We start from the raw sequence: 15412 nt of genomic DNA on the forward strand, positions 1-15412 counted from the left end.
GCCGTCCCCCGCATCCGAAGAGCCACAACAGGAGGAAGGTCCTTCTACACCTGGCCGCCAAGACCTGAAACTCCCTCCCGACCCACCTCCGCCTGACCCAGGACCACCTTGCCTTTAGGAAGCAGCTCAAGACCTGGCTGTTCGAGCAGTAGCGGACCCCCCCCTAGCGCCTTGAGACCCCTCGGGTGAGTAGTGCGCTATATAAATGCTTTGATTGATCTCCATCAGGCATTATAGGCCCTGGCATTTATCGGTGTGACCCTGACAGCTTCATAGCGCTCTCGAGAGCTAGAACTCTGAAACTTAAGTTAATTGTACTTAACTCTATAAATATGTCATTTATCTGTGTAACCTGAGTTACTTCTCTCCCTGTAACGGACACTGCTGCGCTCGTCCGTTATAACGCCCTGGGTGTGCGTGTGACATATCACCTGGTGTCACTAGTGCGTGTGTGACGTGGCACCGGGGGTGCGTGTATGACGTGTAACCGGTGAGGGGGGGTGCATGTCACGAGACGGAAATGCGCGTGTGACGTAGCACGGGGGTGCGGGTGTCACTAGTGGGGGGTGCGCGTGTGAAGTTTTACGGGGGTGTGCATGTCACGAGACGGAAATGCGCGTGGGACGTAGCACCGGGGTGTGTGTGTCACGAGGACACGAGAGGTGGACGGGGTTACGCGTTACGTATCCCCGGGGAACGGGAGCCGAGTCCGTCTTTTGTTTCTCATACAGGTCGCCGCGATTAGGGTCTCCAGTATTTTTTCTATTTCTATGAGGCGGTGCACTTGCAGGGGAGTACCGAGGGCGCCTGCGCACCGCGGCTCTTCTCCTACACTTGTACCGTGCGCGGTCTTCCAGTACAACTTCTGTGACGTCATAGAGTGACCCACCCACTGCCTGCTTATTCATATGCCGACACGACGCTCTCCGCCCTCTTCTTATCATTATTCAGGACGTCTGCAGCTGCTCCCCGCCCCTTATCATGAATATGCAGAAGGTGCGTGGAGCGCAATGACGCAGCGCGCCCCTGCGGCCCCGGATTGCTGCAGCCGCTTGTCAGTGTGACGAAGATTGGCACCAGGTAAGCTGTCACTCAAAGCGCTCCGTCCGCGCGGCCTGGCGCATCGTGGAGCGGCGGGGCCGTGCCCGAGCGGCGGGGCGGGGCTTGGGAGCCGGGGGTGGCTTGCGACAGTCTCCGGAGGGGACGGCACCCGGTACCGGGAACCGAACCTTCGGGAAACGCGCCTAGGCCCAGAAGCGGGGGGGAGGGCAGGGACGAGGGGGCGCGCGTGCAGCAGAGCGCGTGCATGAGGAGGCGCGGCTTGCCCAGGAGCGCGCGGGGGGAGGGGCCTGCGCCTAGAGACCAATGAGAGGCTGTGGCTGGGCAGGGAGGGCACAGCGGGGGCTCAAGAATCCGAGCTCCCCCCCCCCTTTCTAAATCCACACCCAGCCCCCAGGAGTGAAGGCCTCGGCGCCAGACAGAGCCCCCCCCCCCCCATATTAAATACCCAGAACTGTCAGTGTCAGGCCTGCCCTTATGAGAGGTAGAGCTCCTCCAGCCCCTGCCTATCTCCACACCCAGCCCCCAGGAGTGAAGGCCTTAGGTGCCAGACAGCACCCCAGACCCCCCCCCCCCGATATTAAATACCCAGAACTGTCAGTGTTAGGCCTGCCCTTATGAGAGGTAGAGCTCCCCCAGCCTATCTCCACACCCAGCCCCCAGGAGTGAAGGCCTTCGGTGCCAGACAGCACCCCCCGCTCCCCCCCGATATTAAATACCCAGCACTGACAGTGTCAGGCCTTTCCTCATAAGAGGTAGAGCTCCCCCCACATATGCACACCCAACAACCAGGAGTGAAGGCCTCGGTGCCAGACCCGCCCCTCCTTCTCACTCGGATATTAAATACCCAGCACTGTCAGTCCTTTCCTCATGAGAATTAGAGCTCCCCCGCAGCGTATCTCCACACCTAGCCCCCAGGAGAAAAGGCCTTAGGCGCAAGACTCCCCCCCCCCCCCCCCTATTAAATACCCAGCAGTGTCATGCCTGTCCTCTTGAGAGGTAGAGCTCCCCCCCCCCCCCCCACACATATCCACACCCAGCACCCAAGAGTGCAGGCCTTCAGCTCTACATCCCCCGATATTAAATACCCAGCACTGTCAGTGTCACTGTGAGAAGTTGGCCTGGCATATGCTGTCCACTAGTTATAGTGGGCACCCTGCACCAGTCCAAACAACCCTTATTGATGATAGGTTTAAAGACAAACTTTATTGAAAGCTATCCTAGTGGTAGCTATGGAGAGCAGACTTCAGGCTAAGTCTTAAAGGAGTGTAAAGCAGCTTGGTTTACCAGATTATAACCTCTTGAATTACTAAATGAAGGGAGAACCACACAAGATATATATAAAATATATGCATTTCCCCCAGCCTATCTCCCCCCCCCCCCCCCCCCCAATAAAATATCCAGCACTGTCAGGCCTGTCCTCATGAGAGGTAGAGCTCGCTCCTGCCTATCTCCACACCCAACAACCAGGAGTGAAGGCCATCGGTGCCAGAACCCCCCCCCCCTATATTAAATACCCACCCAAGAGTGCAGGCCTTTAGCTCTACACCCCCCAATATTAAATACCCAGCACTGTCAGTGTCATGCCTGCTCTTGTGAGAGGTTGACCTCCCCCCACATAGCCACACCCAGCCCCCTACCTCTCTCCATACCCAACAACCAGGAGTGAAGGCCTTCAGCGCCACCCCCCCCACCCCCACCCCCGGATAGTAAATACCCAGCACTGTCCGGGTCAGGCCTGTCCTCATGAGAGGCAGAGCTCTCAATCCCTCCCCACCTAGCTCTACACCCAGGAGTAAAGGCCTTCAGCGCTGGACAGCCCCTCCCCCCATTAAATATCCATCGTTGTCAGTGTCAGGCCTGTCCCGAGAAGCAAAGCTGTGACCCCATCTCCACACCCAAAACCCAGGAGTGAAAGCCTTCAGCCCTGGACCCCCACCCTCCAGATGTTAAATACCCAGCACTATCAATGTCAGACCTGTCCTCATGAGAGGCTGAGCTGTCACCCCCCTCCCCCCCACCTATCTCTACACCCAACACCCAGGAGTGAAGGCCTTCGGTGCAAGACATCTCCTCCAGATATCAAACATCCAGCAGTGTCAGGCCTGTGCTCGTGAGAGGTAGAGCCCCCCCCCCCCCTATTCTTCACACCCAGGAGAGAAGGCCTTCAGTGCTGGAGCCACTCCACCAGATAGTAAATAACTAGCAGTGTCAGACCAGTCTTCCTTAGAGGCAGAGATCCCCCTCAGCCCACCTGGCTATCTCCAACCCCAACACCCAGGAGTGAAGGCCTTCAGCGCTAGACACCCCCCACCCAAGATATTAAATACCCAGCACTGTCGGTGTCAGACCCGTCCCTGTGAGAGGCATAGCTCCCCGCACCTGTCGCCACACCCAACAACCAGGAGTAAAGGCCTTCAACTCTAGACAGCCCTCCACCACCGATATTAAATATCAAGCAGTGTCAGATCTGTCTTCCTGAGAGGCAGAGCTGTCGCCCCCCAACCTACCTCCACACTCTGGAGTCCCAGACCCTCATGTTTACTTCTGCCCCCATACCCACCCTCCTTTGAGGTTGAATCCCTTCCATTGTCACCAGTAGGGCTTGACTCATACTACCTAGACCAAGGCTTCTTAACCTTTTGACTTCTGTGGTCCCCCACCTAATCCTTACTGGAAACAGGGTACCCTCACTGAGACATTACTGGACGCCGGGGACTCTCTCCTAAGCATTTTTGATAATTTGAGCAGCCAAATAGACACACGATTAAATATTTAACTAACAAACAAAGGAAAATAGCACTTGCACTGCTTCCACAAATGAATCTGAGAATACTAACTGAATTGTTAGCCTCCAATTTCAAATGGCTGCAGATTTGCAGAATGTTGAAACATTTCAATTGCATGTTTTGCTTATTTATGTGCTCTTTATCAAGCTGTCAATATTATTTATTTTCCAAGCAGTCACAGACCCTCTGAGTAGTCTTTGCGGAGCCCCCAAGGTATAGAATCACTGACCTAGACTAAGCCACTTCACCTTTCCTGTCTGTGAAGGTGTCTTGTGCGCCCATGAAGTGACTTGCATCGTGTCTGTCCTTCTTAGAGGCAGTCCCCTTTTGAATGGATGAGCCTATAAAACCTTGTCCTTTATGATGGCAGTGACCCCAAACCCACCTGCTTTAGAGGCAGAACCCTTGATGCATCAAAAGGAGAGCTCCCAGACCCACAGTGTTTAGAGGCAGAACCCTTGATGCATCAAAAGGAGAGCTCCCAGACCCACCGTGTTTAGGAGCAGAACCCTTGATGCATCAAAAGGAGAGCTCCCAGACCCACCGTGTTTAGGAGCAGAACCCTTGATGCATCAAAAGGAGAGCTCCCAGACCCACCGTGTTTAGGAGCAGAACCCTTGATGCATCAAAAGCAGAGCTCCCAGACCCACCGTGTTTAGAGGCAGAACCCTTGATGCATCAAAAGGAGAGCTCCCAGACCCACCGTGTTTAGGAGCAGAACCCTTGATGCATCAAAAGGAGAGCTCTCAGACCCACCGTGTTTAGAGGCAGAACCCTTGATGCATCAAAAGCAGAGCTCCCAGACCCACCGTGTTTAGGAGCAGAACCCTTGATGCATCAAAAGGAGAGCTCCCAGACCCACCGTGTTTAGAGGCAGAACCCTTGATGCATCAAAAGCAGAGCTCCCAGACCCACCGTGTTTAGAGGCAGAACCCTTGATGCATCAAAAGGAGAGCTCCCAGACCCACCGTGTTTAGAGGCAGAACTCTTGATGCATCAAAAGGAGAGCTCCCAGACCCACCGTGTTAAGGAGCAGAACCCTTGATGCATCAAAAGGAGAGCTCCCAGACCCACCGTGTTTAGGAGCAGAACCCTTGATGCATCAAAAGGAGAGCTCCCAGACCCACCGTGTTTAGAGGCAGAACCCTTGATGCATCAAAAGGAGAGCTCCCAGACCCACCGTGTTTAGAGGCAGAACCCTTGATGCATCAAAAGGAGAGCTCCCAGACCCACCGTGTTTAGAGGCAGAACCCTTGATGCATCAAAAGGAGAGCTCCCAGACCCACCGTGTTTAGGAGCAGAACCCTTGATGCATCAAAAGGAGAGCTCCCAGACCCACCGTGTTTAGAGGCAGAACCCTTGATGCATCAAAAGGAGAGCTCCCAGACCCACCGTGTTTAGAGGCAGAACCCTTGATGCATCAAAAGGAGAGCTCCCAGACCCACCGTGTTTAGAGGCAGAACCCTTGATGCTCCAAAAGGAGAGCTCCCAGACCCACCGTGTTTAGAGGCAGAACCCTTGATGCATCAAAAGGAGAGCTCCCAGACCCACCGTGTTTAGAGGCAGAACCCTTGATGCATCAAAAGGAGAGCTCCCAGACCCACCGTGTTTAGAGGCAGACCCTTGATGCATCAAAAGGAGAGCTCCCAGACCCACCGTGTTTAGGAGCAGAACCCTTGATGAATCAAAAGGAGAGCTCCCAGACCCACCGTGTTTAGAGGCAGAACCCTTGATGCATCAAAAGGAGAGCTCCCAGACCCACCGTGTTTAGGAGCAGAACCCTTGATGAATCAAAAGAAGAGCTCCCAGACCCACCGTGTTTAGAGGCAGAACCCTTGATGCATCAAAAGCAGAGCTCCCAGACCCACCGTGTTTAGAGGCAGAACCCTTGATGCATCAAAAGGAGAGCTCCCAGACCCACCGTGTTTAGGAGCAGAACCCTTGATGCATCAAAAGCAGAGCTCCCAGACCCACCGTGTTTAGGAGCAGAACCCTTGATGCATCAAAAGGAGAGCTCCCAGACCCACCGTGTTTAGGAGCAGAACCCTTGATGCATCAAAAGGAGAGCTCCCAGACCCACCGTGTTTAGAGGCAGAACCCTTGATGCATCAAAAGCAGAGCTCCCAGACCCACCGTGTTTAGGAGCAGAACCCTTGATGCATCAAAAGGAGAGCTCCCAGACCCACCGTGTTTAGAGGCAGAACCCTTGATGCATCAAAAGGAGAGCTCCCAGACCCACCGTGTTTAGAGGCAGAACCCTTGATGCATCAAAAGGAGAGCTCCCAGACCCACCGTGTTTAGCAGCAGAACCCTTGATGAATCAAAAGGAGAGCTCCCAGACCCACCGTGTTTAGAGGCAGACCCTTGATGCATCAAAAGGAGAGCTCCCAGACCCACCGTGTTTAGAGGCAGACCCTTGATGCATCAAAAGGAGAGCTCCCAGACCCACCGTGTTTAGAGGCAGAACCCTTGATGCATCAAAAGGAGAGCTCCCAGACCCACCGTGTTTAGAGGCAGACCCTTGATGCATCAAAAGGAGAGCTCCCAGACCCACCGTGTTTATCTGCAGAACCCTTGATGCATCAAAAGGAGAGCTCCCAGACCCACCGTGTTTAGGAGCAGAACCCTTGATGCATCAAAAGGAGAGCTCCCAGACCCACCGTGTTTAGAGGCAGAACCCTTGATACATCAAAAGGAGAGCCCCCAGACCCACCGTGTTTAGAGGCAGAACCCTTGATGCATCAAAAGCAGAGCTCCCAGACCCACCGTGTTTAGGAGCAGAACCCTTGATGCATCAAAAGGAGAGCTCCCAGACCCACCGTGTTTAGGAGCAGAACCCTTGATGCATCAAAAGGAGAGCTCCCAGACCCACCGTGTTTATCTGCAGAACCCTTGATGCATCAAAAGGAGAGCTCCCAGACCCACCGTGTTTAGAGGCAGAACCCTTGATGCATCAAAAGGAGAGCTCCCAGACCCACCGTGTTTATCTGCAGAACCCTTGATGCATCAAAAGGAGAGCTCCCAGACCCACCGTGTTTAGGAGCAGAACCCTTGATGCATCAAAAGGAGAGCTCCCAGACCCACCGTGTTTAGAGGCAGAACCTTTGATGCATCAAAAGGAGAGCTCCCAGACCCACCGTGTTTAGAGGCAGAACCCTTGATGCATCAAAAGGAGAGCTCCCAGACCCACCGTGTTTAGAGGCAGAACCCTTGATGCATCAAAAGGAGAGCTCCCAGACCCACCGTGTTTAGGGGCAGAACCCTTGATGCATCAAAAGGAGAGCTCCCAGACCCACCGTGTTTAGAGGCAGAACCCTTGATGCATCAAAAGGAGAGCTCCCAGACCCACCGTGTTTAGAGGCAGAACCCTTGATGCATCAAAAGGAGAGCTCCCAGACCCACCGTGTTTAGAGGCAGAACCCTTGATGCATCAAAAGGAGAGCTCCCAGACCCACCGTGTTTAGAGGCAGACCCTTGATGCATCAAAAGGAGAGCTCCCAGACCCACCGTGTTTAGAGGCAGACCCTTGATGCATCAAAAGGAGAGCTCCCAGACCCACCGTGTTTAGGAGCAGAACCCTTGATGAATCAAAAGGAGAGCTCCCAGACCCACCGTGTTTAGAGGCAGAACCCTTGATGCATCAAAAGGAGAGCTCCCAGACCCACCGTGTTTAGAGGCAGAACCCTTGATGCATCAAAAGGAGAGCTCCCAGACCCACCGTGTTTAGAGGCAGAACCCTTGATGCATCAAAAGGAGAGCTCCCAGACCCACCGTGTTTAGAGGCAGAACCCTTGATGCATCAAAAGGAGAGCTCCCAGCCCTTGATGCATCAAAAGCAGAGCTCCCAGACCCACCGTGTTTAGAGGCAGAACCCTTGATGCATCAAAAGGAGAGCTCCCAGACCCACCGTGTTTAGGGGCAGAACCCTTGATGCATCAAAAGGAGAGCTCCCAGACCCACCGTGTTTAGAGGCAGAACCCTTGATGCATCAAAAGGAGAGCTCCCAGACCCACCGTGTTTAGAGGCAGAACCCTTGATGCATCAAAAGGAGAGCTCCCAGACCCACCGTGTTTAGAGGCAGAACCCTTGATGCATCAAAAGGAGAGCTCCCAGACCCACCGTGTTTAGAGGCAGAACCCTTGATGCATCAAAAGGAGAGCCCCCAGACCCACCGTGTTTAGAGGCAGAACCCTTGATGCATCAAAAGGAGAGCTCCCAGACCCACCGTGTTTAGAGGCAGAACCCTTGATGCATCAAAAGGAGAGCTCCCAGACCCACCGTGTTTATCTGCAGAACCCTTGATGCATCAAAAGGAGAGCTCCCAGACCCACCGTGTTTATCTGCAGAACCCTTGATGCATCAAAAGGAGAGCTCCCAGACCCACCGTGTTTAGAGGCAGAACCCTTGATGCATCAAAAGGAGAGCTCCCAGACCCACCGTGTTTAGAGGCAGAACCCTTGATGCATCAAAAGGAGAGCTCCCAGACCCACCGTGTTTAGAGGCAGAACCCTTGATGCATCAAAAGGAGAGCTCCCAGACCCACCGTGTTTAGAGGCAGAACCCTTGATGCATCAAAAGGAGAGCTCCCAGACCCACCGTGTTTAGAGGCAGAACCCTTGATGCATCAAAAGGAGAGCTCCCAGACCCACCGTGTTTAGAGGCAGAACCCTTGATGCATCAAAAGGAGAGCTCCCAGACCCACCGTGTTTAGGAGCAGAACCCTTGATGCATCAAAAGGAGAGCTCCCAGACCCACCGTGTTTAGGAGCAGAACCCTTGATGCATCAAAAGGAGTGCTCCCAGACCCACCGTGTTTAGAGGCAGAACCCTTGATGCATCAAAAGGAGAGCTCCCAGACCCACCGTGTTTAGGAGCAGAACCCTTGATGCATCAAAAGGAGAGCTCCCAGACCCACCGTGTTTAGGAGCAGAACCCTTGATGCATCAAAAGGAGAGCTCCCAGACCCACCGTGTTTAGAGGCAGAACCCTTGATGCATCAAAAGGAGAGCTCCCAGACCCACCGTGTTTAGAGGCAGAACCCTTGATGCATCAAAAGGAGAGCTCCCAGACCCACCGTGTTTATCTGCAGAACCCTTGATGCATCAAAAGGAGAGCTCCCAGACCCACCGTGTTTAGAGGCAGAACCCTTGATGCATCAAAAGGAGAGCTCCCAGACCCACCGTGTTTAGAGGCAGAACCCTTGATGCATCAAAAGGAGAGCTCCCAGACCCACCGTGTTTAGGAGCAGAACCCTTGATGCATCAAAAGGAGAGCTCCCAGACCCACCGTGTTTAGGAGCAGAACCCTTGATGCATCAAAAGGAGAGCTCCCAGACCCACCGTGTTTAGAGGCAGAACCCTTGATGCATCAAAAGGAGAGCTCCCAGACCCACCGTGTTTAGAGGCAGAACCCTTGATGCATCAAAAGGAGAGCTCCCAGACCCACCGTGTTTATCTGCAGAACCCTTGATGCATCAAAAAGAGAGCTCCCAGACCCACCGTGTTTAGAGGCAGAACCCTTGATGCATCAAAAGGAGAGCTCCCAGACCCACCGTGTTTAGGAGCAGAACCCTTGATGCATCAAAAGGAGAGCTCCCAGACCCACCGTGTTTAGAGGCAGAACCCTTGATGCATCAAAAGGAGAGCTCCCAGACCCACCGTGTTTATCTGCAGAACCCTTGATGCATCAAAAGGAGAGCTCCCAGACCCACCGTGTTTATCTGCAGAACCCTTGATGCATCAAAAGCAGAGCTCCCAGACCCACCGTGTTTATCTGCAGAACCCTTGATGCATCAAAAGGAGAGCTCCCAGACCCACCGTGTTTAGAGGCAGAACCCTTGATGCATCAAAAGCAGAGCTCCCAGACCCACCGTGTTTAGGAGCAGAACCCTTGATGCATCAAAAGGAGAGCTCCCAGACCCACCGTGTTTAGAGGCAGAACCCTTGATGCATCAAAAGGAGAGCTCCCAGACCCACCGTGTTTAGGAGCAGAGCGGCTTCTCTCTGATCCTGCGCAGATCCCTGTAGTGTCCTCAACCCCATTGTTACAGTGGTAGAGCCCGGGGTCCACTCTCTCTAGAGGCAGAATCTCTTTTCCTCCATTAATCATTGCCTACTCCCTCTTTTTCAGGGGTGCACCCGGTTAGACATCCCCCATTTCTTCGAGTTACAAACCTTTTCTGATCTGCACCCGGTTAGACTTCCCCCCCACAGTTCTTGGAGTTACCAACACACCCACCCTTCTGTGGAGAAGGATAAGCTGACGGGCACTGCCCCCCCTTCCTGGTCGCTGCACGCACTTTGAGGGGTCGTTTGGTGGAGGCCAGATAGGCTAGTGGACTTGGATTATGAGGAGCCCCCCCTGTGTTGTGCCCCTTCTCCCCCGAGATCAGTGCACATTCACACAAACGCTGCTCATTAGTGATGCCTTGTTCCGCCCTATGTATGACAGTGAACATGGATGAGTCCTCAGAAGGCAAACGGAGACAAGGGGTCGGTAATCTCCCAACCACGGTTCATTGGAATCCGAGCCTGCGCTCGTGAACCGTTGCCTGCCGACTTCTGTACATGCCACGGGGCTGCCATGCTGCTGCATGAACGTGAAGCCATTATGGGATGGCCCCTCCTCCCTCCCGGGAGAGCCAGGCCTCTGGTTCTGCATCTGGTTGCCTAGTGAGGATTGCGTTGCTGGGTTATGGACCGCGGGAATCCTGTACTGGCCTGCCACCGAGCCCCGTGGCAGGGGGAGCCCGCTGCCCTCTGTTCATGACTGGCACAGTTATCAGAGGTGACATCATTCGCTCATGCTCATAGGATGGCAGGAAGGATTGCGTTAGGAGCATCCCCGTCTTGTTCCCACACACACACAGCATTGTTGAGAGAGGGTACACCTGAACTGATAGGGAGGGCGCCTTGCACTGTAAAGAACCAGGTGTCATGTGTTGCAGGAAATGGTGTAACGGGTACATCTCTCCCTGGGGAGGGTTTAAATCGGACTCCGTTCCAAGGTACAACCTGTTCCCCTTATCAGTGGCCCACCCAACCATTATATTAAAATACAGTAATGCTTTATGGGCATGATTAAGTGTCCAGATATTGTGAAATATTGTTTTTTTCAGTATTTCTGCGTTTCCCTGGAGTTTGTTGACTTGTGTTGCATATCACTTGGTATTTGGCGTCTTGTGCTACAGTCTCGTTTTTTTCTGTTGTGTGTTTGCGGCTAATTTTCACGTATTTTCTGGAAGGCTCGGACTTTTATTCCAACAAACTCGAAGCAGAGACTCTTTGTTGCTTTCCTTTGGTACAGTGGATAACAAGACGAGATTAATCCACCCTATGATCATGTCCACTGGAATTATGCGGCAGGAGAGGGACAAATTATGTGGCAAGGTTGAGTAAATTATGCAGGAAGAAAAGGCAAGTTCTGCAGCATATTTTGTAATAGTATTCATTAGTTCGTCATTTTTAAACTTGGTAACACTGTCTGTGCAGTGGGTGCACCTCCTTAGTACCAGTTTAACACCCAAATATAGAAATAAGCAACAGAAAGGTGACCAGTCCAGCTTTGCAAAGGGCCTTCAATTGCACTGCAACACGTATCGCTGCGTTTTTAGTAACTTTTCACCCCTGTGAGCTACAAACAAAGTATATTTTTTGTTAAGATCTGCCAATTGTGCGTCAGATAATGTATTATGTGATAAAAGGAGCAAATCTATATTTATGTGAAAATCGCGGCAACTGCACAATCGCATAGTTCCAGTTGGCCTGCCTGTGATCCATGTTGCATTACTTTTTAGGTCGAGCCTAGCGGCAGCGCACATGCCCTTCTTGCTCTGCGAGACTGCTGTAGTGGAGTATGGGAGAGAAGCCACGCCCACACTCCTCCAATATTTTTCATTGGCTTGTGTCATTGTCTTCCGTAAATGGAGCCTTCAGGTTCATTAATAGGCTAGTTAGTCCTTCCTAAGTTTAGCCTTGTCTTCATTTGTACCCTCCCATGGGGACTGGCCCCTTGACTTCAGTTGTTACACAGGACCTGTTATTTAGTCTGTAAGCACTATTTACTTTATTGAGTTTCTCTTACTGCACACCGGACACTCTCTGCTCAGATGAAACCACTTGTGTTTTTTGAAGCAGCACCGCCGCCCCGTAACAATGGTGCCACCACCAGCAATACCACCACCTGCAATACCACCACAAATTACTAATACCACCACTACCACCAATGCCACTACCACCAATGCCACTACCACTAATACCAATACCACAACCACCTATACCACCACCACCACTACCAATCACCACCACCACCAGTCACTAGCACTACCACCACCACCAATTACCAATACCACCACAACCACCATCACCAATACCATTACCACCACCAGCAATACCATTATCAATACTACCAGTACCAATACCAATATCACCACTATACCACTACCACCACTAATACCGCCACCAATACTACCAACAATACCACCACTAATACCAGCACCACCAGTTCCAATACCGCCACCACCAGCAATACTAATACCACCACCAGTACCAATACCACCCCCACCACAATACCCCACCAACAATACCCCACCTACCACCAGTACGACCACCACCAATAACAATACCACCACCACCACCACCAATATTAATACCACCAATACCACCACCTCAGCGCCTCTCGCTCACTAGTAATAGCAGGGCTCTGTACGAGGTCGGAGCTGCAGCCAAGACCATCCCTTCCTCCCTCTATGCCTGCCGTGAAGCACAGCCCGCCCTGCACCAGGAGGTGAAACCAAGGCCCTACTACAACTGGAATGTTTTTTATTAGTACAAACATAGCATTGACATTACGCAATGCCATACTGCACACTCATTTCACGGAGAGGGCAGGAAATAGCCCCCCCCCCCTCTCCCGCTCTTCCTCCTGAGCCGCAACAGTGTAATCACAGAGCGAAAGGTGTTGGAGCGCTGTGTTAAAGTTTATAGCTCAGATCATTTGTAACTCTCACTTCACACTTTGTGTCTGTGTAATTTACAATACTTACACATCCTCTTCACTGCACTAGTTATCACTACTTTGAAGACATCGCAGGCCGGTCTCTTCCTCTTATATTTACAATCTAACAAGCAGTCGAGAAGGCCCTTTATTGCATTGCAATATGTCTTGCATTTGGGAGAGTTTAAGCTATTAGTATTGTAAATGACAATGCCTTTTATTTATGTTTTAAAACCCAAAACCTAAATAAAAGGCATTGTCATTTACAATGCCAATAGCTCAAACTCTCCCAAATGCAAGACCTATTGCATTGCGAATGCTTGTTTAATCAGTAGAGTAGGTCCCAGACGTGCTATCCTTCTAGTCGGAGCACCCACCTCTCTCTTTTATCAATGACTAAACCCCCAGACACAATCTCGTGAAAGGCAGAGCCTCTTGAGATCTTTTTCTTTGACTTTTAAAGCAGTCATTGGCTCCTGGGCACTGAATGCGGCGTGTGCTCTTATTACTAATGTCCCATGGCCGGTGAGACTACAGCATTCGATTGGCTTTCCAAGTTCCCTCCTTTATAAAAGATGAACTCGGATACTGCATCATGCAAGCAGTTATACTCCAAATTACCAGCCAGTGCTATATATTTAAAAAGTAACCTCTGTACATTCAGGACATTGTACGGCATTTAAATAAACATGTACACAAAGTCCCATCATGTCTGTGGCTGCAATGTAACCTCGGGCACTATGACTGCATTTATGACCTAAGGCGCTTTACTAGTCATACCATGTTCTGAAAATCAGTCAATAATCTGGGTATAGTCTGGAGAAATGAGGCTATTTGAAAGGGTCTTTGAGTCCTCCGTATTTTTCAAGAGCTCTCTGGTTTACTGAGATGATAATTTAATGCAGGAAGCGTTGGGTCTGAAATGCCAGACTAGAGAATGCGAGCTATCTGTTCTTTGTGATTTATCCTCCCTAGTTTATTTCCTGCTCTTAAGTAAGTTTTGATAAATGCATGTGTTTCAGCTAAGTGGCTACAAAATCCGTAAGGTCACTATACTAACTCGAACATGGATCCCAAAAAGTCCCTTAATGTCTGAGGAAATACTGCTATCCCTGTAGACTGTGTTTGCAAAGCCGCAAATACTGTGTAAGCACAATATGGGTTCATTGTTAACATTTCACAACTTCTTTACTTCTACACACCATAGCCCCGACAAAATGTCACTTTTCAATTCATTGTTATTGATTACATTTATTTGTGGTTAGTTTTCTAATTTTCTTTCAGTGTAACACAAAATCCAGCTTAATCTAAGATCACACTATTGCCAGCCCCACTCCTTATGATAGAAAGACTCCAATTCCACCTCTTCAGGAAGACCTAACTGTACCTACCAACTGTAAATTAATTAAACTAATGACCCAGCTACCTCCCTTTTATCTTTTTTCTTTTTTCCTCTGTTTATTAGACATACACTGTCAGTTGTTATAATCTGGAAATGAATTTGATCTGATCTACACAGTAAAAGGCAATCATATATCTGGGATTCCCTGGTTTACAAAAAGGTTTGCCTGTTTCTGAATTCTTTCAAGCATGTCTAGTGCAGCTTACGAAGCTCCCACAAAACAGTCGGATGAAGGCTACAAAATTCATGGTTTAATAAAATTGTATGAGATTTTTTACGTTGATACCGAAATGTTAACTTTTATTCATGAACCAGTTACAAGCAGAGTTTGGAACAACACAGGCAAGATATGAAACCAGGTTCCAAAGATTTTTTTAAATATTGTTATGCATACATAATATATCAGATTTCTTGCTCGTTTGGTAACGGTTTCGTCCACTAAAATTTGATTGTTACAGAATTGTATGTCAGCGAGATTCTAGAATTCTATAAATTGCGTTGGCTTTTAATAGACCGGACAGTTGTCAAATTTTGTGTTTATATTTGAGAATTCTGTAGAGGTTTATCCCCCTGTATGGATTTCCCTTTCATTTTGTTTTTCGAGTTATTTTTAAATGTGAGCCGAACTTGGTATAGGGCTCAAATTGATCTCACTCCTCGTCGACTACTATTTATTGAATGCCCCTTGTACTTGCTTGCCCCAAGGGCCCAGTAACGCGCCCCAAGACACCTCTAGACATTGTGCTCCTTGGACACATTGAGAGGAGGCTGCTGCCAGTGCCATCTTTCTCCCCTCTTCTGTGTCCGTGTATTTTTCACGTGCTGTTAGGAGTTTGAATTCATCGGTAGATAAAAGCATGCGTAAGAAATGCCCCAAATTGGTATTTGCGTCTAATTGTGTGTACCCTTTTTGCAGCCCATGCATTTATAACGAGAAATTCTCTTGCGAATACCAAAATCTGCATTTAATTGCATTTTTATTGCATGACTGCCTCTGAACGGTTGTGAAGACTTGGAAGCAGCCAGTATCATGCCTGCTTAGTGGCCCTGCAAGAGCTTTGATAGACGAAGCCAGTCCTTGCTTATTAGCCACAGCAGCTGACATGCCGAGCCTTTGGGGCGCCTCATAATGGGAAGAAAATATCTACGGACGGTCCCTCACCCCTATC

At 50.5% G+C, this 15412-nt stretch overlaps 1 protein-coding gene across 2 annotated transcripts in view; it reads left to right on the forward strand.

Annotated features, from left to right (window-relative positions):
• Nucleotides 1–782: 782 nt before the first annotated feature.
• Nucleotides 783–15412, forward strand: part of PKNOX1 (PBX/knotted 1 homeobox 1) — a 244138-nt gene continuing 229508 nt past the window's right edge. Inside the window, exon 1 of one of the 2 annotated variants that reach the window (XM_085620755.1) lies at nt 783–1080. The gene's annotated coding sequence lies outside the window, so the exon portion shown is untranslated. The remainder of the gene's footprint in view (nt 1081–15412) is intronic. The other variant, XM_085620756.1, reaches the window with a different exon arrangement.

This window comes from Triturus cristatus, chromosome 8 (genome assembly GCF_964204655.1).
Source record: "Triturus cristatus chromosome 8, aTriCri1.1, whole genome shotgun sequence".
NCBI classification, from domain to species: domain Eukaryota; kingdom Metazoa; phylum Chordata; class Amphibia; order Caudata; family Salamandridae; genus Triturus; species Triturus cristatus.